General features: G+C 38.4%; 1 long non-coding RNA gene across 1 annotated transcript in view; it reads left to right on the plus strand.

The window, feature by feature from the left end:
* Nucleotides 1-27,858, plus strand: part of LOC139355872 (uncharacterized) — a 404,625-nt gene that overhangs the window by 190,691 nt on the left and 186,076 nt on the right. The window lies entirely within an intron of this gene.

Genomic DNA, 27,858 nt, shown 5'->3' on the forward strand with positions numbered 1-27,858 from the left:
AGAAGACACTGTTTTATCAATATTTTTCCCTTCTTAAGTAACTGTGGAACCATCTGGCATACAGTAAACAGGCTTATGCGTTAACTGACAGCACTCAGGAAACCTTGCAGTTAGCAATTAATTTTATCCCTGAATAATGCAGTAGAAATGATAATCGATGGGACAAAAATGGACAGTATTGGAAAAGAGCTTGAAAAACTTCATATGTCCACAGATGTAGGGGTTCCTAGGCATTCGCTCAGATCAGAAATCAAATCAATGTCAGATTATCTTATATTTTATGGATCCTTGTTGGTTGCATAAATGGCAGCCCACTGATCATAAATTCCATGCAGTCTTCCTTTAATGACCTTAATGGGTTGCCATTATTTTACTGTGCTATCATTCAAAAAAAGCCCATCTGGTATTCATAAATAGATGCAGTGGAGTGTGGACTTTGACAGATATAAATGCAACTGAAGAATATCTTCAGATCAGGTAGAATCAGGAGCTTCTCTGACAAAACACCCTCAATGGGTTTCCATGATTCTTTTGGTAAATGAATCAACCTAAATGTCCACCATTAGGGACTGGTTAAGCAAATCATGGTTCTTTTACATGATGGATTATTATTTTTAAATATTTATTTAAATTCAAGTATTTTGAAAAATATTTAAATGGCAAAAGCATGATACAAACTGCATGTGTACTATAATCTCTACCACATAACCAAATTGCACAGAACTATCAGCGAATGACTTTCACTCTTCCAGTCTCAGTTTCTTCTCCTCTCTAATGAGAAGTGTCCCAGTTGGAGTTCCCCCAGAGCATACCCACCCTGATCAAGTGTTTGAGTGCAGGCTGTTTATTAGGGCAATGACTTCAGGAGGCCCGGCGAAGAGTGAGTGGGGAAGTGAAATTGAGAAAAGAAAAAAGGGTGCTGATCAATGTGTTAATTCTGAAACACTAAAGACAAATCCTGCAGGAGCTCCTCTGAGATGATCACTACTCAGAATTTCCCACTGTAGTATTCGTTCATTAGCACTCATTCCTTATTCCTTGCCATTTGTTCCTTGGGCACTTAGGCCTGTACCATGTGGACCAGGCAGCTTCCGCAGCCAGAGGACACCCACAGGCAGAGAGCTGCAGGAAACCTTCCAAGCATGGAACCATCTCCAGGTTGGGCCAACCAGAATGTAGGCAGAGTCAGACAGAATCTGCTGGAAGGTGACTGGATTAGATGACTTCTAACATGCCTTCAATCCCTGAAAGCTTATTTAATAGAGAGGGGTGGGGTTGAACGCTATAGTATTACATCTTTAGAATTTTTGGCAATAAGCTTTAGAAGCCTGTGACCACAGTTGTAAACTAACCCTCAATCCCATCAGGAAGTCTGAAAGACAGTGTAGGTTATACCCCTGGAATATGCTGAATAAACAGAATTGAGGTTTTTATCCACTAACGACCATCAGTTATGTCTTGAAGACTCTTCCAAGTAGAGCATCAGCCCCCCAGCATTTGTGGCTGATGCCACAGGTAAGCAGAGCTGACTTGGGTGGCCAGAAAGTACCCTCAGGCAAAGAGCTATGGTGCTTGGTGTTCAAAGTCAGCCAGCTTGCATGGAAGTTGTGCTGACAAAGGTATATATGGTGCACTGAGAACATCTGCTCTAAAGGAGATCAATTTGTTAAGCCCCAATGGTATATGCAGATTTGAGAACTCTGTGATGTATCGTGTACATAGTCTGTAGATTATTCTAGATTGTTCTACCTGCAGAGGCCACTGGGGGAAAAAACCCAAATGTGAACACTTCCAAACAAATTCAAGCTTATTGTCTCCATCAAGCATCTCCTAATCAGCACAGCCAAGCTTCTTCATTTTCTTCAAACTGTTTTTTATGAAGGTTTTGTCTCTACCACCCATTCAGAACTTACTGCATTCTTTTTTTGTTTTACAAGAAAATGGATGACTTATCTTCCTAACTATATTGTAAGTTTCTGCAGAAAAGAGTCTCTGTCTTACTATTCTATGCCATTCTCAGTGCCTAGCACACAGCAATGTTCTACAAATACTTGTTGCCTTGAATAAACTGTAAAAAGTAAGTATAGAAAATACTAAAAAGAAATATATTTGAAAATGGTATCTATGGCTAGTGGAATTGTTTTCTGTCTTTTCCTTTGCTTTCTTTTAACTTTTTTTCAGAAAAGCAATATGTGCTGTTGTAGAGAATTTGGAAAGTATGGAAAGAGTAATGAAAAAAACTGCTTGTCTAACAATGAAAAAAGCAAAGAAACTAGCTACTTCTTAAAATCAAATTTAGTCCCATATTCAGCACTAGATCTATCTAATATCAGAAGCTTCAATATTCAAATAACTTAGAAATTGGTTACATAAGTGATCATTATTTTTATCTGCCCATCTAAAATAATAGTGCCATATTTCATCATAGAAAAGAAATGGTAAGATTAAATAAATGACATAAATAACCCATCCATGTTCATTTCCATCCTGTCCAACTTTCTTTACTCATTGCTTTTGGTCCTCTCTATATCATATAGAATACTTCTAGGTGCAAAGCTTGCCTTATTTAATTTGGAAACCAAAATACACTTTAGTGTAGTGCTAAGCTTGAGAATGAGCTTCTTTGAACTGTGACGATCCTTCTTAATTTCAATGTATCATTATAACTACTAATTTAATTTTTCATGTATTAGTGACACCTGGGTTTCAATATGCACATTATTAACAATTAATGGTCAGATTTAGGATGGGACACTCTAATTTTAATAAAAGGCTTCACAGGAAAGGTCAGTGAACTCTACAGAATCAATCATTTATAAGCAGCCTTTGGTTTTCACTGAAATATTTATGAATGATAACATTATTTTGACAAGGCAAAGTTCAACATGGAGGCCATTTCTGACAACATGACATGGTTTCATAAAAATTCCCAGGAATAATTAAAATAAGGCAAAAAAACTACCAGAGGAAATAGATTTTTCCATTTTAAACTCTCCAAGCAATGACAGACATTGATGTGAACACCCAGATGATTATATATGTAACATCTTTTCGGGGTAAGCCCAAAAGAGGCAGCCAAGAATAAAGTCTGAGATAAATACACATATAAGAAAATAAAACTATTCTCCAATGTCTTAGCAAGCAGATGTTTGTGTGTTTCTACATTGTAAGAATAACAGTCAAAAAGCCGGCTATACACATTAAGAATCAGGTCAACTTTTTTTTTTTTTTTTTTTTTTGAGATAGTATTACCTATCCCTCCTGCAACCAAGTTGACATAACAGAAACTTACTGTGTCATGTTATTTAACACAACTCTAGCAGAAATATAGATGGTTACATTAAGAATATTCACACGATGGGCATAGTGAATTAGGGCCACCGTCTTGGGGATCACAGGAAGAAAGAGCTGCCTATCAAACTCTTTTCTACAACATATGTATAAAATTAGCCCTTATACCTTGGCAATACTGCCAAGCATAGAGGTGGGCTTCTTTTTCCATATAGCCTCAGTCTGACACCTTTTGATGTTCGTTTTAACATAATTTCACATGCATGCAAACGGGAACCAGGAGGAAGCCATTCACAAATGGAGTGGGCTCAGTCTGATTTGCTGCTGATCTTAAACAGCCCAAACCTGCTTAGGCCCCACCATGGTATGTCAAATTGACAAGGCCTTAGTGTTCTACAGGAACTACATTCTGTTTGGAGAGTAGAAATAGGCATGGTGAAATGAATTCAACAACCTTAGAGATCAACAGCTTGGTTTACTTTCTTTGCATATCCTCCCGTAATAGAAAACATGTCTCGGTCTCTTCAGTAAATGGTGCTGGGAAAACTGGATATCCATATGCAGAAGAATGAAACTAGACCCCTACCTCTCACCGTACACAAAAATCAATTCAAAATGAATGAAAATCTTAAATACAAGACCTGAGGCCGGGCACGGTGGCTCGCGCCTGTAATCTCAGCACTTTGGGAGGCAGAGGCGGGTGGATCAAGAGGTCAGGAGATCGAGACCATCCTGGTTAACATGGTGAAACCCTGTCTCTACTAAGAATACAAAAAATTAGCCGGGCACGGTGGCAGGCACCTGTAGTGCCAACTGAGGCAGGAGAATGGCGTGAACCTGGGAGGCGGAGCTTGCAGTGAGCCGAGATCGTGCCACTGCACTCCAGCCTGGGCGACAGAGCAAGACTCTGACTCAAACAAACAAACAAAACATGGGCAAATGAGTTGAATACACATTGCTCAAAAAGAAAAAAATACAAATGGCTGATAGGTATATGAAAAAATTCTCAACATCACCAACCATCAGGGAAATGCAAATCAAAACCACAATGAGATAGCATCTTATTCCAGTTAGAATGGCTTTTATCAAAATGACAAAAAATTAATAAATGCAGATGAGGATGAGGATAAAAGGGAACTCTCACATACTCGTGGTAGGAAAGTAAATTAGTACAGCCAATAGGGAAAATAATATGGAAGTTCCAAAAACAACAACAACAACAAACAAACAAACCTAAAAAGAGAGCTACCATATGACCCAGCAATCCTACTGCTGGATATTTACCCAAAGGAAAGAGAATCAGTAAGCCAAGGATGTATCTGTATTCCCATGCTTATTGCAGCACAGGTCATAATAGCCAAGATACAGATTCACCCTAAATGCCTATCAACAGATGAATGGATAAAGAAAATGTGGTATATATAAACAATAGAATATTATTCAGCAATTAAAATGAATGAAATCCTGTCATTTGTGGTGACACGGATGAGCTTGGAGGACATTATGTTAAGTGAAATAAGGCAGGCAAAGAAAGACAAGTAGTGCACATTCTCACTCATATGGGGAGCTAAAAAGTTGTTCTCACAGAACCAGAATAGAATAGTGTATACTAAGGGCTGGGAGAGGGGAGAAAACCAGAGTTTGGTTAATGAATACAAAATTATGGCTAGAAGGAGAGATAGTTCTATTGTTCTGTAGCTCTGTAAGGTGATTATAATTAACAATAATTTATTGCATATTTTCAAATAACTGGTGGAGTGGATTTTGAATGTTCCCAACACACAAAAAAATGGTTAATGTTTGAGGTGATGGCTATGCTAATTACCCTGATTTGATCATTGCACGTTGTATACATGTGTGGAAATATCACACTGTACTCCATAAACATATATAATTTTGTGTCAATTAAAAATTTTTAAATAAAAAATGATCAAATTCTAAAACTAAAATGGCTGTAAAACTTGGAGTATTTCAAAACTTTCTGGAGCTAGTCTGAAGTTCTTTCAATTTGTTTATTTTGTTTAAACACATGACTCCTGAGTTTGGAAAAATAAAAATATGGATTTGATATATCGATTTGCAGGGTCAGTAATCTCACATTAAGTTAGAATAATTAGGCAAAAGTAAAATTTCAGAATATAGAAATGTTAACATTATTTTGAGCACATATATAATGTGTTATATAATTAAACTATTTTCAACAGAAGGCTGTGAAATGCTCTATTTGTAATATTAATGAGACCTTTATATTTTTAACATTAATCATATGCTAGCAACTGTTGTTCAAGTAGTTTCAGAATACATGAAAACAATTAATTTCCTTGCGATTTTGAGGACAATGTCTGGTCTGCCCAAGGAATAATTATTTTCTACAGATGGTTTAGAATTTCTAATAGATTCTATTCAAGTGATCACAGCTTTCAAATTAGTGAAACTAGCATTTATTATTTATTCCATCTCAAAGATTTGTTTCTGGAGGATTAGAGTTCAAATTCCATCAAGGACATAATGAATATAAGAGTTAACTTCTGAGTTTGAAAATGTGGGTACTCACAATGCCAGTGGTGGCTGGGCACAGTGACTCACACCTATAATCCCAGCACTTTGGGAGGCCAAGGCAGGCAGATCACTTGAAGTCAGGAGTTTGAGACCAGCCCAGCTAACATAGTGAAACCTCGCCCCTACTAAAAAAAAAAATAGAAAAATTAGCCAGGCACGGTGGCAGGCGCTTGTAAGCCTAGCTACTCGGGAGGCTGAGGCAGGAGAATCGCTTGAACTCTGTAGGTGGAGGTTGCAGTTAGCTGAGATCACACCACTGCACTCCAGCCTGGGCGACAGAGTGAGACTCTCCCAACAAACAACAACACAATGTCCACGATGTTTTTGGTAACCTAGAATGAGCTCTGCCCACATTTCCAATCTGTGTCCCTCCTTCTCCCAAGTGTTATTCCTATCTTCTCATCTGTAGCACCTTCGAGAGTTCTCATTCAGAGTCTTTTCAAAAGCATCTGTTTCTGTTTTGTTTTGTTTTGTTTTGTTTTGTTTTGGAGACAAAGTCTCAGTCTGTGACCCAGGCTGGGGTGCAATGGCGCAATCATAGCTTACTGTGGTCTCAAACTCCTGAGCTCAACCAAACATCCTGAGTATCTAGGACTACAAGTATACACAACCACGCCAAGCTAATTTTTAAATTTCTTTGTAGATATGGGGTCTTGCTATGTTACCCAGGGTGGTCTTGAACTCCTGGCCTCCAGGGATCCTCCTGCCTCAGCCTCCCAAAGCTCTGGTACTACAGGCTTGATCCACTGTGCCTGGCCTCATCCTTTATTCTTCAACCAGTACCCCTTTCTAGTGCAGTCTCTTCTTCCTCTCAGGGATCATGCTTAACTCCTTCAAATCGTTCTGAATATCCCCTGCCAAACACAGTTCTGATCCTGGTATTTCTCTATTCAGACATCTTCTGTGTTTCCCCATTGCCTGAGGTATGAAGTTCAAATTCCTGAAGACAAAGTGAATGCAGGCTGAGTTACACAGTTACGCATTTGTATTAGTCAAGTGGGGAAACAAATTACTCTTATTTCTGTGAATCTTCTCTACATTAATATTTTCATCTGTTGAAATGGGAGACCTGGCCAGGCGTGGTGGCTCATGCCTGTAATTCCAGCACTTTGGGAGGCCAAGGCGGGCGGATCACGAGGTCAGGAGTTCGAGACCATCCTAGCTAATGCAGTGAAACCCCATCTCTGCTAAAAATACAAAAAATTAGTTGGACGTGGTGGCACACGGCTGTAGCCCCAGCTACTTGGGAGACTGAGGCAGGAGAATCGCTTGAATCCAGCAGGCAGAGGCAGAGGTTGCAGTGAGCCAAGTTTGCACCACTGCACTCCTGCCTGGAGACAGATCAAGATGCCGTCTCAAAAAAAAAAAAGAGAGAAAAGAAAGAAAGAAATGGGAGACCAACATTACCCATGTTTCAAAATAATTGGGAATATTAATTTAAAATGTAAAAGTGAAAATGCTATGAAAGTTATAATTATTTCTGTTGGCTTCTTTGCTCAGCAAAGTTCTGGTAGCACCAGCTTTTTTTAGGCTTTCAGATATAACATAGGGTGATACACTTCCTTCATTGGCCCTTAATTTCTGCCCTGCCACAGAGGTAAATAAGCTAAAGTCAGACACACTTAGCTCCTTGCTGTGAAAACCATTATTATTCTTTTGTATAATTATTGCACTTACAGATTTTGTAATTCTTCCTTTGCATTTGACATTTAACTTGGTACTCCATATCCAATTTTTGTATAAACCAATTCAATTTAATCTCACCATCAGCCTCTTGAAACAACAGTTTCAAAACACCAGGCTTCAAAGTCTCTTTCTCTCACTGCCTTCTCTGACTCTTCACTTGGTATTTCCAACATTCATATGGTTTATTTGGAGATCGTCGCATAAAAGAAAAGATGCAAAAGGCCATAAGGAAACATTTCAAGATGCTTGTAAACCTAATTTTCTGGGTCCTTACTGAGAGTCACATTTATAAAATGCATACTGGCAAAAGCTCAGTTACCTATTATAGTGCATTAAACTTAATCCTCTGTGAACTTTTCTATTAGACCCAGCTCCTATTGGATTAGGCATAGGCCATCCTGAGACATTAACGCTGTCTAAAATGGATACACACACACACACACACACACACACACACACACACACACATTTAGCTGTTTGGAAACCTTGTAGGAGGAATTCTGCCAAAGATTTCTTAACGTTTGAACTTGGCAGTTTTCACCTCCTGAATTGATACAGGTTCCCATGCAGATAATTTTGTTATGTTTTATTTTTTTCCATCCAAGAAAAAAGATAGGAGGAAGGAAAGTAGAGAGGAAAAGAGAAAAGAAGACCAAATGAGAAAAGAACCGATAAAGGAAAGAAAGTGGCCCATGCGTAATTGCCAACTCCAAAGCATCCCTTTCCACATGCAAAAAAAAAAAAAAAAAAAAAAAGGCTTATGTTGTCATTCATTTCCTGAGTTCACTCCAGTTTTCATCTTCAATGAGAAAGAGGTTCTCTCTTCACAGCTGAGCAAAAGATAAAATAGTCATGAAATAGTGTTGTTAATACTTGTATTTGCGAATTAGCATGGGCCAATTCTGCTTTTTGCATTAAGGCTCAGCATAGCTCCACCAGGTTTAAAACTTCTTGAAAGGCAAATGCTTAACCTTTGCTTCCTTCCATTTTCTATGTACGGTTGTTTGGTAATTAGGTCGGGAACATCAACTTAATATATATCTGGAGTCTCTAATGCTCACTTTCTCTGGTTGCTGTTGGCATTTTACATTACATTATAAAGTAATGACAAAATACGAGTTGCGTTAAGAGCCTTGACAGAGAACATGAAGTATAATTTTCAAAGGAAAAAAAAAGAAGACCTTCTTTACTATTTCAAAACTGCCTTGGTAAGTCTATTTAAAAATATATATTAATTAATTTTATATACTAATTTTTTGTGTGTCTTTGCATTTGGATGAAGCATTAAAAGGAAGATGCAATGGTAAACAGTTATCATTAAGTTAAATTATAGTTTCTTCCATAAAAGAGTATTGAAAGATATTCTAGTTTATTACTCACCTGAATGACATGATGAACAAAGAAACTGGAATCAGCAAACAAAGAAAGGAAAGAGAAAGCCGACTGAGTTGCATTATAAAACATAATCTACATCACAACAGGAGAACATTAATTTAGAAGAAAATTAGCAAGGTTCTGTTAACAGAATAATGAATAGTTTCAAAGGTTTACCATATCAAAAAGCTCTAATTGTGTTCATTAATTCCCAGTCCAACATTATTGTGGGAAAACTAAGTGTGAACAAAGCAATAATCTACCTCATATTCTCAGAAACCTGTGCAAATGCTTTCTATTTATTACCTTTACTTCGGAAGGTCCCATCTTAATTAGTGTGGCAATATAATGAATACAACAGCCTCTGAAGGTGATGAGGAAATGCATTGATTTCGAATATGACTTTCAAGGGTCGTATGAGAAGTTGAGAAGAACACATGTGACCTTGCAGGTCACGACAGAATGACAGAGGAAACACACAAGATAGTGTAATTGAAGAATTTACACTACATAGTATAGATTTATATCTGTCATACCCCAAATATGAACAAGAATCTAGGTTCTCAGAGAAGAACTAAATTTATAAAATTCAGTGGGAAAACAAAGTCAGTCAAATTGGTAATTTGAGATCATGTAGACAAAATGTCCACATGAGTGACTGGCATTTTTCCTTCTCAAACTGGTTATTTAGTCAACATTAGACTCAAAATTGATGTCTGTGTTCTAGGGGAAATAAGTTTCTCTGTTGCAATTTTTCATTTTTAATAATATTAGTTCAAATTTCTCCAGTGCCTTTTATTCCATTAGCTCAAAGCACTTTTCAAACCACTAATGAATTACACTTCCTAACATCCCAGCAAGGCAGAAAGCCTCCCATCCATTTTCATAGCAAAATGCTTTACTTCTAGCAGCGCAAGCCATTAGAGAGTAGCCATGATTTTTTAAAAAATATTTTATCATTTTTTTGCTTCCCATTTTATCTGCTGCTTCATAGGTAAATCTGAGGCATTAAGAGGCTTAATGAGATGATTTTAAAAGGGAACAGGCAGACTCTCAATCCCCACTAATTTTGTCTGTCCTATATCTCAAATTATTTGCAGGAAATTGATCCACCCAGAATTTTCAAAACTCTCTCAGTGGAAGGACAAAGAACCAAAGGGAGATGCCCACAAATTCAGTGTCTTCTCAGTAGGCATCTCCATTATCCATGTATGTTCCAGCCTGAAAGCACTGAAAAGGACAGGTTAGGTGACACAAGTTATTTCCCAAAGCTGAGTGAATCATTGACAACATCATCCATTATACTGTGAAAAAGAAAGCAATTGTCAAAGAGAATAACATTAATTTCAGGTCCATTTAAGTAACAAGTCACTTCTTTATAAAATTTTATCCTGAGTGAGTGCTTTAGGATTTATAATTACTTCTTTATAAAAATCTACCCTGAGTGAATCCTTTTGGGTTTATGAACAAAGATGAGATGGAGAGCCACTGAATGAGTCCATTCATTCCCACTTTAAACAATTGAATATCACTTCTATAGTTATCATTTCTGAAGTTTTTATTTTGAAAACTTTTCACCAAAGGTAAAGGAAGACTTTTATCTGTTCTATGCCTATTGAATTGAATATATTAAATTCTGTAAAAAATCATTATATTGTCACTTGTAATTTACCTTCTGCATTACTGCATTTAGGTCATTAATTGCATGTTTTCATCACTAGAATTAGAGACTTTTTTTTGTTGTTGAGTCCATAGTCCTTCCTTTTTCCCTTAAGGCCAAAAAAGTCATCAGGATGGGCCTGTGTCTCACGTGACATGATTATAGCTCCATGAACATGAGAGGGGTGAGGTTCCATGGGCAAGAATGTGGTAGAAGGACTTTGTATTAATCTCAGAGGTCATGCTATTTCTGCTTGGTATGAACTGAAGGAGAAGACAAGAGCTGAGTGAGAGGACTCGGTAAGGAACTGGAACAACTTAGTAGAGTCTTCTGAGCCAGAACTTCGTACCACATTGTAGAAATATGTTATAAAATCTCAACTTAACAGACATATCCACTGTCAAATGAAACTTCAAACATATTCTGAAGTATAAATCCTATAAAAATTACACCATGACGTAATAACACCACCACCAAAAATGTACCGTAACCACTCCCAGTCTGCAGAGATGAAGAAGAGTTGCCATGTAGCCTGTCTGGACGTGTCTGGTGAGTGTTTTGAAACAGACACTGGAGAGCAGAATGAAGGGGAAACATATTTCCTGAACTTCCACATAAACACGTAGTTACTCTCCACCGACACCAGATGGCCTTCCACAGCCAATTGTTCACTTCCCCGCCTTAAGAAACAGTGACGAATATTCAGAATGTTGCAAAAAATACTAGCTACAAGTGTGTCCTAAGTATTTTTAGATGAGCACATTAGCCAGACTTACAGCTATGGAAAGTAGAGACCACTTGTATATGCTTTTTCTAAGGAATTCAGCATATTCGTTTATTGATGTAATTCTCTTACAACATTGGTAATCAGAACAACTTCCTTTGAAAATAGATAAATGAATATTACTCTTTCTACTTAATAATGGAGATCAATGAGACACATAGAAATTAAATTTGTGGCTAGAAAATGTCAGTGAAAGGATAGCAAGGATAGCATTCGGAGGAATAAGAATTACTTGGACCTTGTAAACCCAAATAAAAATTGGATAACATGATGAAAAAATGCATATAAAAATAAAGTCACCAATATGTCATTTCTTATCTTCTTTGTGAAATAACCTTTCAAAGAAAGATCAGTCTCAGCCCCCAAGCAAAGTGTGTTAAGATCCCAGAATAAAACACACCTTATACTTTTGATTCTTATACTCTTCTGTCTTCCCTTTGCTTTTTGTTCTTTAGATGTTACTAACTCTATAGAATATGCACTTATAACACTTCACTCAAGAGTTGGGGAGCACAGGGGCCGGGCGCGGTGGCTCATGCCTGTAATTCTAGCACTTTGGGAGGCCGAGGTGGGTGGATCATGAGGTCAAGAGATCGAGACCATCCTGGCTAACATGGTGAAACCCCGTCTCTACTAAAAATACAAAAAATTAGCCAGGCATGGTGGTAGGTGGCTGTAGTCTCAGCTATTTGGGAGGCTGAGGCAGGAGAATGAGGTGAACCTGTGAAGCGGAGCATGCAGTGAGCAAAGATCCCGCCACTGCACTCCAGCCTGGACGACAGAGCAAGACTCTGTCTCAAAAAATAAAAAATAATAAAAAAAAATAATAAATAAATAAATAAAGAGTTGGGGTGCACAAGTAACAGACATTTCTGTAGATGTGTCACTCAGTGTCAACATGCATAATTAGAGCATGTTAAGACGGGAACTAGATGAATTTCCTTTGAGGTTTCCATCTATGCTACCAAAGAAGTAAAATGCTTCCTCAAATATCCCACTCCTTGTTAAAAGGAGATACGTTAGACTTCCTTGGTACATTCTCTGAATATCAAACAGTTAAAATGATGATGCTAACAGCTTTCTGTCACTGATAATGGTTATTGCTTTTAGTTTGGTTGTTGTGTGTTATTTGAAAGATAAATAAATTGCCCAAGAGAACAAAAAGAGAACTTGATAGCATTAAATTTGTGCTCAGTGTGTACATTTTGTATCTTCACTAAAGTTGCCTTTCAGCTTGCAAAGATCTTCATTTCCTGTGTTCATCTGCTAATGTAGGACCACAATGCCATAGTCGCCTCCTCCTCTGAGTGTCTCTGAGGGTCAGGGACCATATCATTCCCATCTCTATATCGCCCACAAGACCTAGCAGAGTGTTTTGAAACAGTTGGGACCTGCCAATGAACAAATTTGGTGTGTTAGATAAACATGTTGACTTTTTGCATTAAACCAAGAAAAAAAGTTGTGTGTTTTTTTTTTCTCCCAGGTATTTGAAACAATTGTGGATAAGATTTAACCAATTGACAAAGACAGAAACCACCCCCTTTCTCTGAAACCCAGGGCTCTGGGTTCCAGCCTAAAGTTAGAGTACAATGGCCAAATCAAAGCTTTGCTGTGACCACACAACATGTCAAGTGCATGTAGGACCTAGAAGAAGCTAACAGACCTGGTAGAAAACAAAACAAAAGTCACAGACACACAGGCATAAGTGAAGAAGATTATATGTATTTGTACATGTATATCTTTATAGACACCTATCTTTAAACTCAGGAAGCTCTTCATGGACCTGTCTTTTCCACCTCAGTAAATATTCCCAGTTTCTGAAGATAAGCTACTCAGCTTGACAATGATGAATTCTTCCTGTGTTTCTGCTCTACCTGGAGAAGCACAGAAGGTGATGGAATGAAAGCAGGAATCAGAGAAAGGGGTGGTAGTACTGAACCATCTGCTCTGTTATTTTCCTTATTCTCTACAGGTAAAAATAGTGCCTTAGAGGAGGAGTAGGACTGGTAATGTCTAAGAATTATTACTTTGGCAAACAACAAACAGGAATCTTTTTGCTTTTTGGGGAGGGAAAGGAGGCTAGGTTTTAACGTGTTGTGGCTACATTTCTCTTTAACATATGCTTTTGGCCTATAGCTCAAAATAATAGAGGCTGCATAGACTTGTCTGTTTTACTTGGGAACCATGGACCTACATTTGAGTTCTAGCTGTATCATCTATAAATTCTGTAATCCTAGGCTTTACTTTTTCTAAGAGTCAGTGTTTGTAAAATAAGGATAATTTTTTATAGAGTTTAGTTTTAGTGTGATATTTGGGGTTATCTTATGTGGTGATTACATGAGATTTTTACATGACAAGTGTTTTATATCATGCATAGAACATAGTAGATACTAAATAATGCTGTGGTTTTTGTTTGTTTTTTTGTTGGTTGTTTTCATTAAAATCCAAGATGAGTGAATGTGGCTCCATCTATTCTTCACATTTGGACAATGTTGGTTTATCAGGCTACAGCATCAATTAGATTGGTGTGAAAATAATTGCATTTTTTTTCCATTAAAAGTAACGTAATAATTTCAGAAACAAGCTTCTTTATCCCAGTTAGTATCTCGTAAAAAACAAATGGAATTATCTGACTTGCAGAGTTTCAAAATCCAAACATTTTTCAGTTTCTTCAAGAAGAAACTCATTTTCTTCTTTGTCCTTCTCTTTCTAGAAAAGGCTCCATTTACGCATTCCCTAATTCTCTATCACCCTGCAGCTGCTCCAGCTGTTCCAGAGTGTCTTTTTCATTCAAAACAATAACAACAACAAAACTCTCTTTTACATTCTTTAAAGTGAAACTTTCTTTAAAGTGAATGTATGTGCATAACTTTGTCAATTTCGAGTGGAAATACCGAGTCATTGAATATATATGTATCTTCAACTTTTCTAGTTAATGCCAAATTGTTTCTCAACTGGGTTTTGACAGTTTTTACTCCGACCAGCAGTGTAGAAGAGTTCCTGTTTTTCTTGGTTCAGGGAACCCAGGAAGGCATTTTTGGATTTGTTAATTTTTGTGTGTCTGGTGGGTGTATAATAGTACATATCTACTGGTGGGTGTATAATGGTACATATCTAATAGTTTAATTTGCATTTCCTTGATTATAAAGGAATTTGAACTCCTTTTCGAATATTCATTAACATTGGATTCCCTCTTTCCTGAAGTGCTAATTCAAGTCTCTTGGCCATTTTTCTCCAGGACTTAGGAGTTCTGCTATTATTCTTGCTGTAAGTCTCATGGAAGTCATGTATGTGGCAAATATCTTTTCCTATTCAGTGACAGTGACTTGTCTTTCTATTCTGCTTGTGAGGTCTTTTTTATGAGTAGGAGTTCTTAATTTTAATGTAGTCATTTTATTAATCATTTCCATTATGGTTAGTGATTTTCACTTCTTTTAAAAGAAATTCTACCCTACTCTGATTTTATCAGTTCCATTCTCCTTCCCCACTGTTTTCAGAGAAGATTGAGTTTACCAGGCTCTTGAAAGCTGCTGATTCAGCCTTGATTGAACAATGCTAAACCATACTTAGACCAATAGTTTCCTATTAAATGGAAACTGCTTCAGTGACAGAAATCATATTTTATCCTTTTATTGATATGACAGCATTGTAAAATGTTCTCATTGCTTGTAGACCTGTGGATTTGCTGGTTTAAAGCAAAACCCTCCCTAGGAGATCATCAGTAAAAGATACATTACTACTAGCAGCTTTATGCTCAAGAAAATGCTACCAAAATATTGATTCTTCACTGGATGAAGTGGTAAAAGGCAGGAGAAATGGTAAGATCATTAAAATATCATTAAGCATGCATCAGTTTTACTCAGGAAGTGAAATTTTCCTTTTTGGTAACAAATAAATTTTAAAAACAATTGGTACGATCTCACTTCTAAAGAGGTTTAAAAAATAAAAAAGAATAGGATAGCAAAATTTCATAATATTAATTAGCGTGCACCTACCTGGTCTATATCACCAAAGAAGAATAGTATTTGTGGGCCAAGCACGGTGGCTCACGCCTGTAATCCCAGCACTTTGGGAGGCTGAGGTGGGTGGACCACAAGGTCAGAAGATCAAGACCATCCTGGCTAACATGGTGAAATCCCGTCTCTACTAAAAATATAAAAACTTAGCCAGGCCTGGTGGTGGGTGCCTGTGGTCCCAGCTACTCGGGAGGCTGAGGTAGGAGAATGGCATGAAACCAGGAGGCGGAGCTTGCAGTGAGCCAAGATTGTGCCACTGCACCCCAGCCTGGGCAACAGAGTGAGACTCTGTCTCAAAAAAAAAAAAAAAAATATATAGTATTTGTGTTCATTGGTTTTGCATTGCTGTAAAGGAACACCTGAGACTAGGTAATTTATAAAGAAAAGAGGTTTATTTGGCTCACAGTTCTGCAGGCTGTACAAGAAGCAAGGCACCAATACTTTCTTGGGTTCTGGTGAAGCCTCAGGAAGCTTCCACTTATGGCAGAAGGTGAAGTTGGAACGTGTCATATAGCATGTCACATAGTAAGAGAAAGAGCAAGAGATTCCAGGCTCTCTTCAACAAGCAGTTCTTACCGTAACTAATAAAGTGAGAACTCACTCATTACAGTGGGTAGGGCACCAACCCATTCATGAGGGATCCACACTCATGACCCAAACACCTTCTACTAGGCAACACTTCCAACTCTGGGGATCACATTTCAACATGAAATTTGGAGGGGACAAACATCCAAACTATATCAGTATTGTTTATTCTATGGCTTTCAGTTTTAATAAACATGGTGAAGACATTCCTGTTAAAAAAAATACCCTCCACTTACTTACTGAGGGGAATGTTCTATGCCCCCCTTACAAGAACACCATCCTTGTACCATGATTAATGTTTACCCCTGGGCTCAAAATGCCCATTCAAACTGCCAAGGCTTATAGGCACAAATCAAGAAAATATAGCTACAAATCATTCTCCTCAAATAAAAAGGTCAACTGGTATTAAATTAGTTCATTTACAGAACTCATTGAAATTAGCAGCATGTTCTTAAATTGCTTCTTGATTGAGGACATTTGCCTCATTAATTTTAAACAACCTGAGAAGACTATTAAAGTCTAACAGAAAAAAAAAATGACCAAAGGACATGATACACAATACACATTACTATCGGGGTGAATGTAAAATCCTAGAAAATATATACCCAGAATGAGAAATCCAAGTTGAGACGGTTTAACTTTCACATTCTCCCATGGAATTCCCTGTCTTTTTTTTTTTTTTTTTTTTGGTTTTGGCCATTTTTTGTGTTGCCATTTTTCCAGTGAAAAACTTTCTATACCACTAACCCACAGTCATATAGTTCTCTGCTTTAGTGATTCCTCTTTTCTTTTGAATAAAGCTAGAATGCTTTTGAGGATCTAGCTCTGGCTCCTCCTCCACATGCCCATTTAGTCCCCACCATACCTGACCCTTTCTGTTCCCTGAGTTTGCCATGTTCTTTTAACCATAATAGGTTTGTTCCTGATGCATGTGGCAAGTCAACATGCTAAGACACCAAGTTGCATCAGAGAAAGAGATTTAATTTGAGGTCTGCCAAATGAGAGGAAATCTCAAATCCATGTCCCCAAGGAGTTTGGGCCTAGAGTTTTTAAGGATTTTGGAGTGGGCTGAAGTGTGGAGATTGTTAATTGGTCAAAGAATTCAGGGCAAAGTCATGGAACAGGGAGATGAAGAAACTGCATTCTCATGCTGATTTGGTTCCTTTGGGGTTGGGGAGGGTCAAACTGGTTGGTGTCACCTGCTTCACTGGAATTCAGGATCCAGGATCTGCTTAAGCATTTCTTAAACAAAAGCCTTATGATTCTAATGTCAAAGATCCTATCTACAGAAACCATAAAGATGCACATGCTCTGTATCTAGTGTTACGTGACTTACAGTTACAAGGAAATGGGTTAAAGTACAGCCTAATTAGTGCTTAGTTATAATGATTTCTGGCTAGAATTCTTGTTAACTTTCTGAGATGTCTTCACTCTGACACATCTTTGGAGATTTTTATATGTTTTCTTTCCTCTTCTTTAGCCTAGGCTGATTTCTACCCATCTTTTAGAACTCAACTCAAGTATCCCTTCCTCTGGGAAGCCTTCTATAGACACAACACTATCCTAGGTGCTCCTTGTTCAGGAGTTATATTTACCATAATATTTACCACACTAACATAATTGCCTGTTAATTTTTCTGTATCAGCTATGAAAAGTCCTGTGAAGACAGAGACTATGCGTTATATACCATTTTATTTCTAGCTCTGGCCTTGGTAGGTGCTTGGTGGGTACTCTTGAGTGAATGAACAGATGAATGAATCAATTAGCTCAACATTTATTGAGCATTTTTTCTGCACCATGCCATGTTCTTGTGGAGGATACAATGACGTCCTTGTACTCAGTATGAGCACTCAGTATTTCACTGCAGAAAATTCATGCACACCAATTACTAGAGTGTGAGTTACCAAAAGATTCTAATAACAAGAGTTCTGAGGAAGGAGTAACTATTTTTCCTTGGAGACATCAGGGAATTCTTCTGGTGTGGGAGAAGGTGAACAACATAGTACATTTTATTTCAATATCAACAGTTGATATATAAGATTTGTATTAAAAAAAGATAAGGCAGGGAAGAGGATTCTGATTTCAGGGAAAGAACAATATGAGCAAAGATCCAAAGAAAGAATGTTATTCATAAATTTATTTATTCATTCATTCATTTACATATTAATCAGTGATCAAAAATTTATTGATCACCTTCCTACTATGTGTCAGAAACCGTAGTAGACACTGGATATTCAGTAGTGAGTTAAACAACTTCAGTAGCTGCTCCATAACACTTTTATTAAGAGGAAAGAAAAACATTAAATAACTAGTTCATAATTATCTACTTACTGTAAAAGTCCTATATTAATTATATTTAAGAAGAAGGTCATACTTATCAGGAGAATGAGATTGAGGAAGTATATTTTTTATTATAACTTTTATTCTAGGTTCAGGGGTAGAGAAGGTTTGTTTTCTAGGTAAACTGTATGTCATGGGGGTTTGGTGTACAAATTATTTTGTCACTCAGGTACTAAGCCTAGTATTCATTAGTATTTGGTTTTCTATTCCTGAGTTAGTATGCTAAGGAAATTGGCCTCCAGCTCTATCCATATTGCTGCAAAGGAACAATCTCATTCTTTTTTATGGCTATGTAATGTTCCATGGTGTATATGTACCACATTTTCTTTATCCAGTCTAACACTAATAGGCTTTTATAATGAGTGAAATTTGAACATGTTCTAATCCTGATAGCAGTAATATGGAAGATAAGGTTAAGATAAAACTGAAAGAGCAAATATCCAAGGAACAATATTTCATAAAATGCAAAAAGGATAGCCTCCGGACAACGTGACCTTAGATTTTAAAAATCAGAAGCAAGAGGAAATGGGTCTGTGTATAGGGTTAGGTGATTTAGAAGTGGTAAGTTGAGGTTGCACCTGTGGTTCTCTTTGAAAAATTGGAGGCCAGATAATTTCCTTATGGAGAAAGGAAATGCTATTAGAGGTTGAAGCAAATGAAAATGGGCATTTATAAAAAGAAAAATCCAGTTCAGTTTGATTTAGGGTTTGAGTGGTGGAAATTTTCAGAAATGAGGTTGGGAGTGGAAATTGGGGGCAAATTGTAGGCAGTTTTGGCTCACAAAGCTCAGCGTGCCTGTCCTTACACTTCTGGCTGACTTATTGGAGAAGTGGGAAAAAAGGAACCTGTAGCTAAAAGTTACTTTATTTTTCAACTTAAATAGAAAAGACTCCTTTTTTATAAAACATCTTTGTTCTTCCTGGTTGTGCTAGGGGAGAGGAAGAGGTGTTCCACTTTTTGTGGCTGCTTCTGGACTGATGTGAATAAATTCTTGGAAGAAAGGAAGTCATGGAACAACTGTTTCTTAAAAAGAACATAGACCACCTAACAACCTGTGCGTTATCAGTAGACAAAATTGGCTCTTATCAATGTTCCCTCACAGATAATGAGATGGCACAGTCAACAACAGACAGCCGGAACAGAGCTTCGAGATCATTTCTTTCATCTATCTCATCTCACAGTTCATGAGAGCACTGCTGGGTAGTGAAAAAGCCCTGCAGTGTGCATCACAAGACCAGAGCTCTAGTTCAGCTTCTGTCTGACATTCAAAAGATCACTTAAATCCTGTCTTCTTCCATTTGTACAAAGAAATCCTTTGATTTGTCCAGTGTTTGAGTATTTTAAATTGCAAATATTGCTAGATCATTACTTCTATCCCCAGTGTAGCCTCTGATCAATTGTGTTTTAACCATGGCTTCCCATACTATATAGGTTAAAGAATTTTAGTTGGCCATTTTATGCCAACCTCTTAATCCTCCTAATTAATTTTGTGTCCTTCTGTTGATCTTATCAAGAGGTTATAACTAATTTGAGACATAATCAAGCACAGCATACTGGAAGGGCAAACATGGTTTAGGAGAAAGGTAGGATTGTATTTTCTATTTTCATTCTCATCTATCTCTAATGCCAAGGACTGTGATAACCTTTCAGTCTACAGAATAGCTGTAGGCTAGTGTCTTCAGAGACCAATCTATACTGTCTCCCAGGTATCTGTTTTTACTTATTTGCTGTTGTTCTTTGACATTTTTCCCCTCTCAGAGTGCTGCCTTAAACATGCCCACCCTGAAAATACAAATAAATAGTCCACAGTATTTTTAAGTAGACTTTGGGAAATTATCTCAATGTCCCTGGCCCTGAAATCCAAAGAAATAAAGGAAGAGCACAGGCATGGTCCCAGTCAGCATCTTGCTCTGCTCCTGAGCTTTTCCAAGACACTAGCTGATATTGACTCTGGACAGGTCATGAGGAGGGTAACTGTAGGTGTCTGTCTGCACATATAATTATGTGCAAGATCACTACTGATCCCTAAGACTATATACAGAAACACACATTCTATAGATCAAAATCTGAAAGTATATTCTATGGAAAGTTTGAATAATGGGTGCACCACAACCTTTTTCTATTTGCCTTGCCCAAAAGGTGATACTTTGCAATAGAACAGTCTTGAACTTTGTTTTTCCTGTCATATCTAGAGATTCTTTTATGTAAAACTACATACTTTCAACCCTTGAGGAGTCTTACTGTGAAATTGCTTGTGCTCAGGTTGAGTTATTAATTTAGCCCCAAATTTCAATTTCAGACAGCCTGAGGCTGGCCTCCCTAGTTACCAATGTTCTCATCATCCGAAAGCCCTTTGCCCCTCCTTGCATAACCTTTGGCTATCTCGTTACCCTCTTTTGCATAAATTTGAGCATCAAGTAATGAGTTTGAGAGAAAAATGGAGTAAAGCAATGCATGAGACAGCATGAAGGAAGCTCTCTATTCTGCCACCCCCAACTTGGTAACAAACCGGTCAGCCTAACGTGAGTGCCAAGATAATTAGTGGGAATGCTCTTTATGGCTGCATAATTTCAAGCACATCTTAACAAAATATCTCCACCTGACACTGTGTTCCAAGGTTACTTTTTTTTTAATGAGCTGGTATGTGTCAAATATTAATCCTGACGTAAAAATGAAACCACAACCGACAGGAAAGCCTAGTGTGGATTTTCAGATCTCATTTTTATTATTTTTAACTCTTGGTTTTATGTGCTTATTATGTGGACTGGGGACAAAAAGGATGCCAGCCGACTCCAAAATTACAAATTCAAAATGTTCAGACCAATTGACTGAGTTGCATTTCACGGTTTCATCACAGCAGGATTTTATGCAGCCACTGATTGAGAATCTAAAAATCCCATTCTTTTTAGAGAACAACATCTTTTGCTACATCTAATTTCTACACTTATCTTCGTAAATAAGTAGGGATATGTTTTTGTTAATATGAGAGAGTCCTCTCTGTAGCTGATGAATTTTCTTCTTTGCATGACCCAAGCATGATATTCCATCAAAGTGCTAATTGTCAAAGACAATTGAAAGGGAATGCAGAAGAAAAAAGAGACTGTTAAGCACTCTTTGAAATTTATTGATCTAATTCTAGCTTATGAGGATATGTCAGTTAGGAATGCTTCTTGCTGTACGTCATAGACTGTATGTCTAAGAGTGGAACAAATGATACATGTATGTGTATTGTCGCCCTTAAGTGGATCAGTGGCAGATGCTCCTGGGCTGATCAGCAGTGCAGAAACGTCACTGGGACCATTTTCACCATTTTGGCTGCTCATCCTCATGCTTGTTGGTCTCTTGATTGTAATATGGCTGCCAAACTCCTTCCACAATGAAGTCAAGGGAGTAGGAATGGGAGCAAGTAGGAATGAAAGGAAAGACAGAGTACATCTTTTTTTTTTTTTTTTTTTTTTTTTTTTTTTAAATGGAGTCTCGCTCTGTTGCCCAGGCTGGAGTACAGTGGGACAATCTTGGCTCGCTACAAGCTCTGCCTCCCAGGTTCATGTCATTCTCCTGCCTCAGCCTCCCAAGTGGCTAGGACTACAGGCACCTGTCACAACACCTGGCTATTTTTCTGTATTTTTTAGTAGAGACGAGGTTTCCCACCGTGTTAGCCAGGATGGTCTCGATCTCCTAACCTCATGATCCACCTTCCTTGGCCTCCCAAAGTGCTGGGATTACAGGCGTGAGCCACCGCGCCCAGCCCAGAGTGTATCTTTTAAATCTCCAAGTCATGTCCCCCGCTCCATCTCCCACACCTGGATTTATGTCTTATGGCCAGAATGGGAGCAGGACCCCACTTCTAGGATGATCACTGGCAGAGAAAAATGGGATCACCATGTTTGGCTTGAACCATGTATGGAATCATTGCCCGGGCCTGGATGCAGGGCCAGCTTCCACTGAGATGGAGGGTCTCTTTCTACCTAAAAGTCAGGGGTCTGTTACCAGAAAATGAGAGAAGGTGGCTCCTGGGTAAGCAATTAATCATGTCAGCCACACAGAGTGGACAGTGTACCTTCAACACCTTGGATTGTTAGAGTTCTTTCTTCCATTGACAACCAGTTTGCTTCTATACGTCTCCACTCATTAACTTCAGTTCCCAGTTCACTGCTTGCAGACCTTGGGTTTTCAAGACCAGGGCCATCATTTCTGAGCTGTGTGTACCTCCCAGCTTAGACTGCAGTATCAACCATGATTTCACAGTGTGCAGGAATACTCCAAAACGGCATTGATAGAACATCCAGAAAATGATACTTTAAGGCCATATACACTTTACTGAGTTCTTCATAAGTATTATTTTGCCAATAAAAGACATTACAATCATATCTTAGTATACCTGGAAGATTGGTTCCAGGACTCCAAGTGTACACCAAAATCCATGCATACTCAAGTCCCAAAGTTGGCCCTGCTCAGCCCTGCTTGGCCCTGCCCAGCCCTCCACATACTCGGGTTTCTCATCCGGTGAATGCTGTATTTTTGATCAACATTCAGTTGAAAACAATCTGAATAAGTGGACTCATGCAGTTCAAACCCATGTTGTTCAAGGATTAATTGTAATTGCAATTTTGGCACAGCCTAGATGAAACTCAGGGGAGGAAATTGGCTTGCTTGTTCTGTGTATTTTGCTGCAGAGCAATAGCTTAACCAGAGATCTGTGACCCAAATTTCATGCCTTTTTCTCTGCTACTATTGAGGCTGAGCGGCCTGTGATTATTACCACTATGGTGGCTGTATCTACTGCTAGAGCTCTTGCTGACTGTTCTAGCTGCCACTTCTAGCCACTGTGGTAGGTTCCATACCTACATTATCTTGATATAATCCTTTCAACTGCCTTTTAGGAAAATTATAATTAGCTTCATTTTTCAGATGAAGGCAATGAGGGAAAGGAAGAGCTTAATCGACTTGACCAAGGTTAGAGTCAATGTCATCACGGGGGATTAAAACCCAAGCCTGTAGCACTTCAAATTTCACACTCTTTCTAACACACTGCCTCTCAATCACTTTTTGCCCCAAGTGAAGGGACAAAGGTTATAGAGAGAAAATGAGACTTAAAATGATATTTTCCTCTTGTAATATTAATGTAAATTCTCAAAAAGCAACTGATCCAATCTGCCTATCATCTTTAGGTTGGAAGATGGGACAAATGATGATTTGAGAGTTAATAGCAAATAGGCTGACCTTATAAAATGTATTACCCTAATTGGAAAATTTCTGCAAGTGGAAGAAGACTCTATTTAAAATTATGTCGTGACAACAGGTATAAACAAGGGTTGTCCTAGAAAAATTAGGGCATATGGTTGACTAAACTATAAACTATAAAATAAGAGCTTACAGAAAACAAAACCTAGGGGGAATAAAATCAAGCAACATCCAATTTAAGGTTCTGGCATGGATGTTCACTTCCTGTGCTCCAATTTTATCTCTAGGACACTATTTCCACTCTGTTCCATGGACAAAGTGCATCTGAATTGCTTTTATAAAGTGTAACTCCCCTTATAAGATTTAAGTCAGGGATGTTTTGGCTTTTTTTGTTACAGCAAATCTTGTTTATCTGCCTTTCTCGTCTCCCCAACCTCATTCTCCAGGCCAAGCTTTTAGGGAGGGGAGGTTCCAGGAGAGCCATATGATGAAAAGAGCTTTAGCAGCTAAAACTGCAGGGAGCAGAGCATCATGGATCTGCAAGAGATTTGAAGAGTTGTGTTTGTGCTGGTTTTCCTTCAGTGCCCTCTAGGGAAAACTCTCTGGGAAGAAAATTGGTACTTGAGCCTGACAGGATAGTAGGAAGATCTTTGTTCAACTTTACAGACTGTGTTGAACTGTTCTGGGGACTTTAAGGAAATTCATCTGGAAGAGAGTAGGCCAGAAGCCCCTACCAGTAGATGCAGGTGTGATTCTGAGGAGGAAGATAAAACTTTTTTTTTTTTTTTTTCATTTCTTACTGATTGTGTGAACAAAGTGAGTTTTCAACCATCTGGTTTCTAGGAAAATGAGGAGGGGTGAAAGAGAATGCTGTCCCACTTAGTCTAACCTCCTGGGAATACTGGAGGAAATCAAAGCTTGCGGTGCCACAGGCAACCCTGAATTAGAATTTCTAGGCTAGAAATTGCCTATGGAGACAACCCACAGAATGGGATTAAATATTTGCAAATTATGCATCTGATGAAGTACTAATATCTAGAATCTACAAGGAACTCAAACAAATTAGCAAGAAAAAAAAAACAAGCCCATTAAAAAGTGGGCAAAGGATACACTTAGCTATTTCTCAAAAGAAAATATACAAATGGCCACCAAACATATGAAAAAATGCTCCACATCTCTAATCATCAGGGAAAGGCAAATTAAAACCATAAAATGATACCACCTTGCCCCAGCTGGAATGGCCATTACTAAAAAGTCAAAAAACAATAGATGTTGGTGTGAATGTGGTGCAAAGGGGATGCATAGACACTGCTGGTGGGAATGTAGGTGAGTACAACCTCTGTGGAAAACAGGCTGGAGATTTCTCAAAGAACTAAATCTACCATTTGATCCAGCGATCGCAATACTGGGCCTCTACCCAAAGAAAAATAAGTTACTCTATCAAAAAGATACCTGCACACATATGTTTATTGCAGCACAATTCACAATTGCAAAGATTTTATATGGAGTCAACCTAAGTGCCCATCAACTGATGAGTGGGTAAGGAAAATGTGGTATATATGTCATGGGATACTACTCAGCCATAAAAAAGAATGAGATAATGTCTTTTGCAGCAACTTGGATGGGCCTGGAGGCCATTATTCTAAAGGAAGTAACTCACGAAAATAAACAGATACTTAGTTCCTGCTTACAAGTGGGAGCTAAGCTATGCGCACACAAAGGCATACAAAGTGGTATAATAGACATTGGAGACTCAGAAGGGGGAGGATGGAAGGGCGATGAGGGCTGAAAATTTACCTATTGGGTACAATGTACACTACTTGGGTGATGAGTACACTAAAATCCTAGACTTCACCACTGTGCAATACATCCATGTAACCACTTGCACCCCTAAAGCTGCTGAAATTTTTAAAAAATGAAATACATAAAAAAGATTAAAAAAAAGAAAAGAAATTGCCTATTGAGGGAAGGTAGATGCCCCAAAGGTAGAGGAATGATTAGTTTCCCCGGTCATTTTCGCCCTTGCAACTGCAGTGGCATCTTGCGTTCACACTAGCCCTGACCACAGAGATAGGATGTGTTGATTGGAACGGTCTGAGCCGTTCAGTGATTCGGCAGGGATGGAAAAACAAACTTCAGGGCTCTGATCAAGCCTGCCTGACTCTCCATATGCTGCTTCCCTGCTACTCAGCTCCTGATTGATGAGAAAAGGTGGTTAGACGGGAGAGGGAGGTGGCGGGGAGCGCTTCAGGTGCTCCAAATTAGGGATAATTCAGCCTATTAGTCTAATGAAGTCAAAAAGTTAATTTGTAGCTGCCAGCTGTTGAAAGGAAAGTTATAAAGCTCCACAGACCTACACAGCCCATTGGGGGGAACGCTGATGCAGAGCGATACACGCGGAGGACTTTGAATAAACACAATCAACAGTGTCAGCTGAGAAAAGCTTGGCAGTGGCCAGGTGGCCTCATGGAAGAAGAGATAATGGAAATAATGACGGTAGGTGTCCAGGGCGCCAGTGGGGAGAGAAAGGAATATTTCTTTGCTCTGGCACTGGATCTAATCCCTGCTTACAGCACGCTGCTGTCAGCTGGTGCCAAGCTTAGAGGCCTCTGTCACTACATGGATATAACACAGTTAGCGTCAGTTCTTTCTTTCCAGCCTCCCCTGGCAATTTATATTCAGCTCCTCATTCTTCCTCTACCTTTTTTTTTTTTTTTTTTAAACCACCAAGTAGACACTTTTTTTAACCAGTTCATCTCCTGCACTGACTCAGGAAGCGTGCATTCAAAGACAAAAGCAAACTTGCCATTGTCACGCTGAAAGGAGAGTAGGTCCTTTCCTAGCTTAGCGTTAGGTCCAGGGTACTATGCACGCTTGAACTTATCACTGCTCCTTCAAATGTAAACCTTCCTGGGAATCAGCTTGGACTCCACTTTGAGGTAATTATCTAACTTTTGACTCTACAGAAAATGCAAGTGAACTGAGAAAGTAGTAAGTCCACTATGCTTCCAAAAGTGCACAGGTGAAAAAATTGAAAAAGCAAAAGAAAGCCTGCTTGATCTGCAAAGACTTGTTTTAAATCCATCGATAGAACTCTCAACCCCTCCGCAGCATTTGGCAGATGTCAGGAATACATCATGTCTCATATTACCTTGTGTCCATGTATCGATGCATGATTTTCTCTAGTATGTTACCATCTACTCTTCAAGAGAAGTGCTTAGAAGAAAAAAAAATAGGTCTGGATAAATATCTATTGAATGAAATAAAAGCTGCTCTTTAAATAGGAGCCATGTCAATCAGCCCTAGTTCTTTTATTACTGTCATCAGATATGGAAAGCTGTCCACAGCATGTTTGAGCATTTAATCATCCACAAAAGTTTCTGAATTACCTCATATCCTCCTCTGCCTTGAACACTGCTCCTTAAGAGTGTTGCACGTAATTTGAATGCATATTAAACTGGCCTGCTGTCTCTGGACTGAGCTTGGGTCTTAACCTTAAAAAAGAAAAATGCTTCTATTAGATCAGGGACTGTTCATATGCAGAAAAGATTATCCCCTTGTTTGCTGAAAAGTTATGCAAGGTTGTGGTTGTAAAATTAGGTCTTAATATCTAGCTGGTGATTAAGTCTATAATCACCCACTCTGCGGAGTGATTTAGGAACTCAGTAAACGAACTGTTGATGCTATTGAGGCTTTTTCCCTGGGGCTAGAGGCTCCACCAGCTCTACTGTTTATATTGGAACTGAAAGGTAACACTTGGACCTGTCCAGACACTTGGCATGGATTCATTAAGTCCTCCCCACAACTCTGCAATGTTGATCTTCACATGAGAGGCATGAGGATAATAATCATTTTACAAATAAGAAAAATGAGGGTCAGAAAGGCTAAGTAAACTGCCCATTTGCATAGCTTATCGAGTTGTGAAACTACCATTTGAGTTCAAGACTATCTAGATTCCAAAACCCATCATGTCTGTGTTTTCCCATCTGGGACACAGAACTCCCATTCCTCAAGCCAGTGAGGTCTCCAGCAAAGTTAGATAATGTGGTTAGTTATAGCAGTAATCTACATGTAAAAGATAAGCACCTTCATCAGCACTGTGGCCAACTTATAATGAAATGTAACCATGTAATAATTACGTAACTTGAATGTCCAAGTTTATATTTATGAGCAGATTCCTTCTGAGTCATAACCAAATAATGTCACAGGACACCTGACAAACTGGTGTTTTACTTTGCTTTAAATAGGGAAAAGGAGTAAGAAGTGGAGCCATCCCATGTCCTGCAATATCATACAACTGAAGCTGCACCAGAGTTGCCAGGGTCTTAAGCAGATTGCCAGGCAATATCCTGCAAAGATGCCCATCTCTCTCTGTGTAT

This window comes from Macaca nemestrina, chromosome 8 (assembly GCF_043159975.1).
Source record: "Macaca nemestrina isolate mMacNem1 chromosome 8, mMacNem.hap1, whole genome shotgun sequence".
Taxonomy (NCBI): domain Eukaryota; kingdom Metazoa; phylum Chordata; class Mammalia; order Primates; family Cercopithecidae; genus Macaca; species Macaca nemestrina.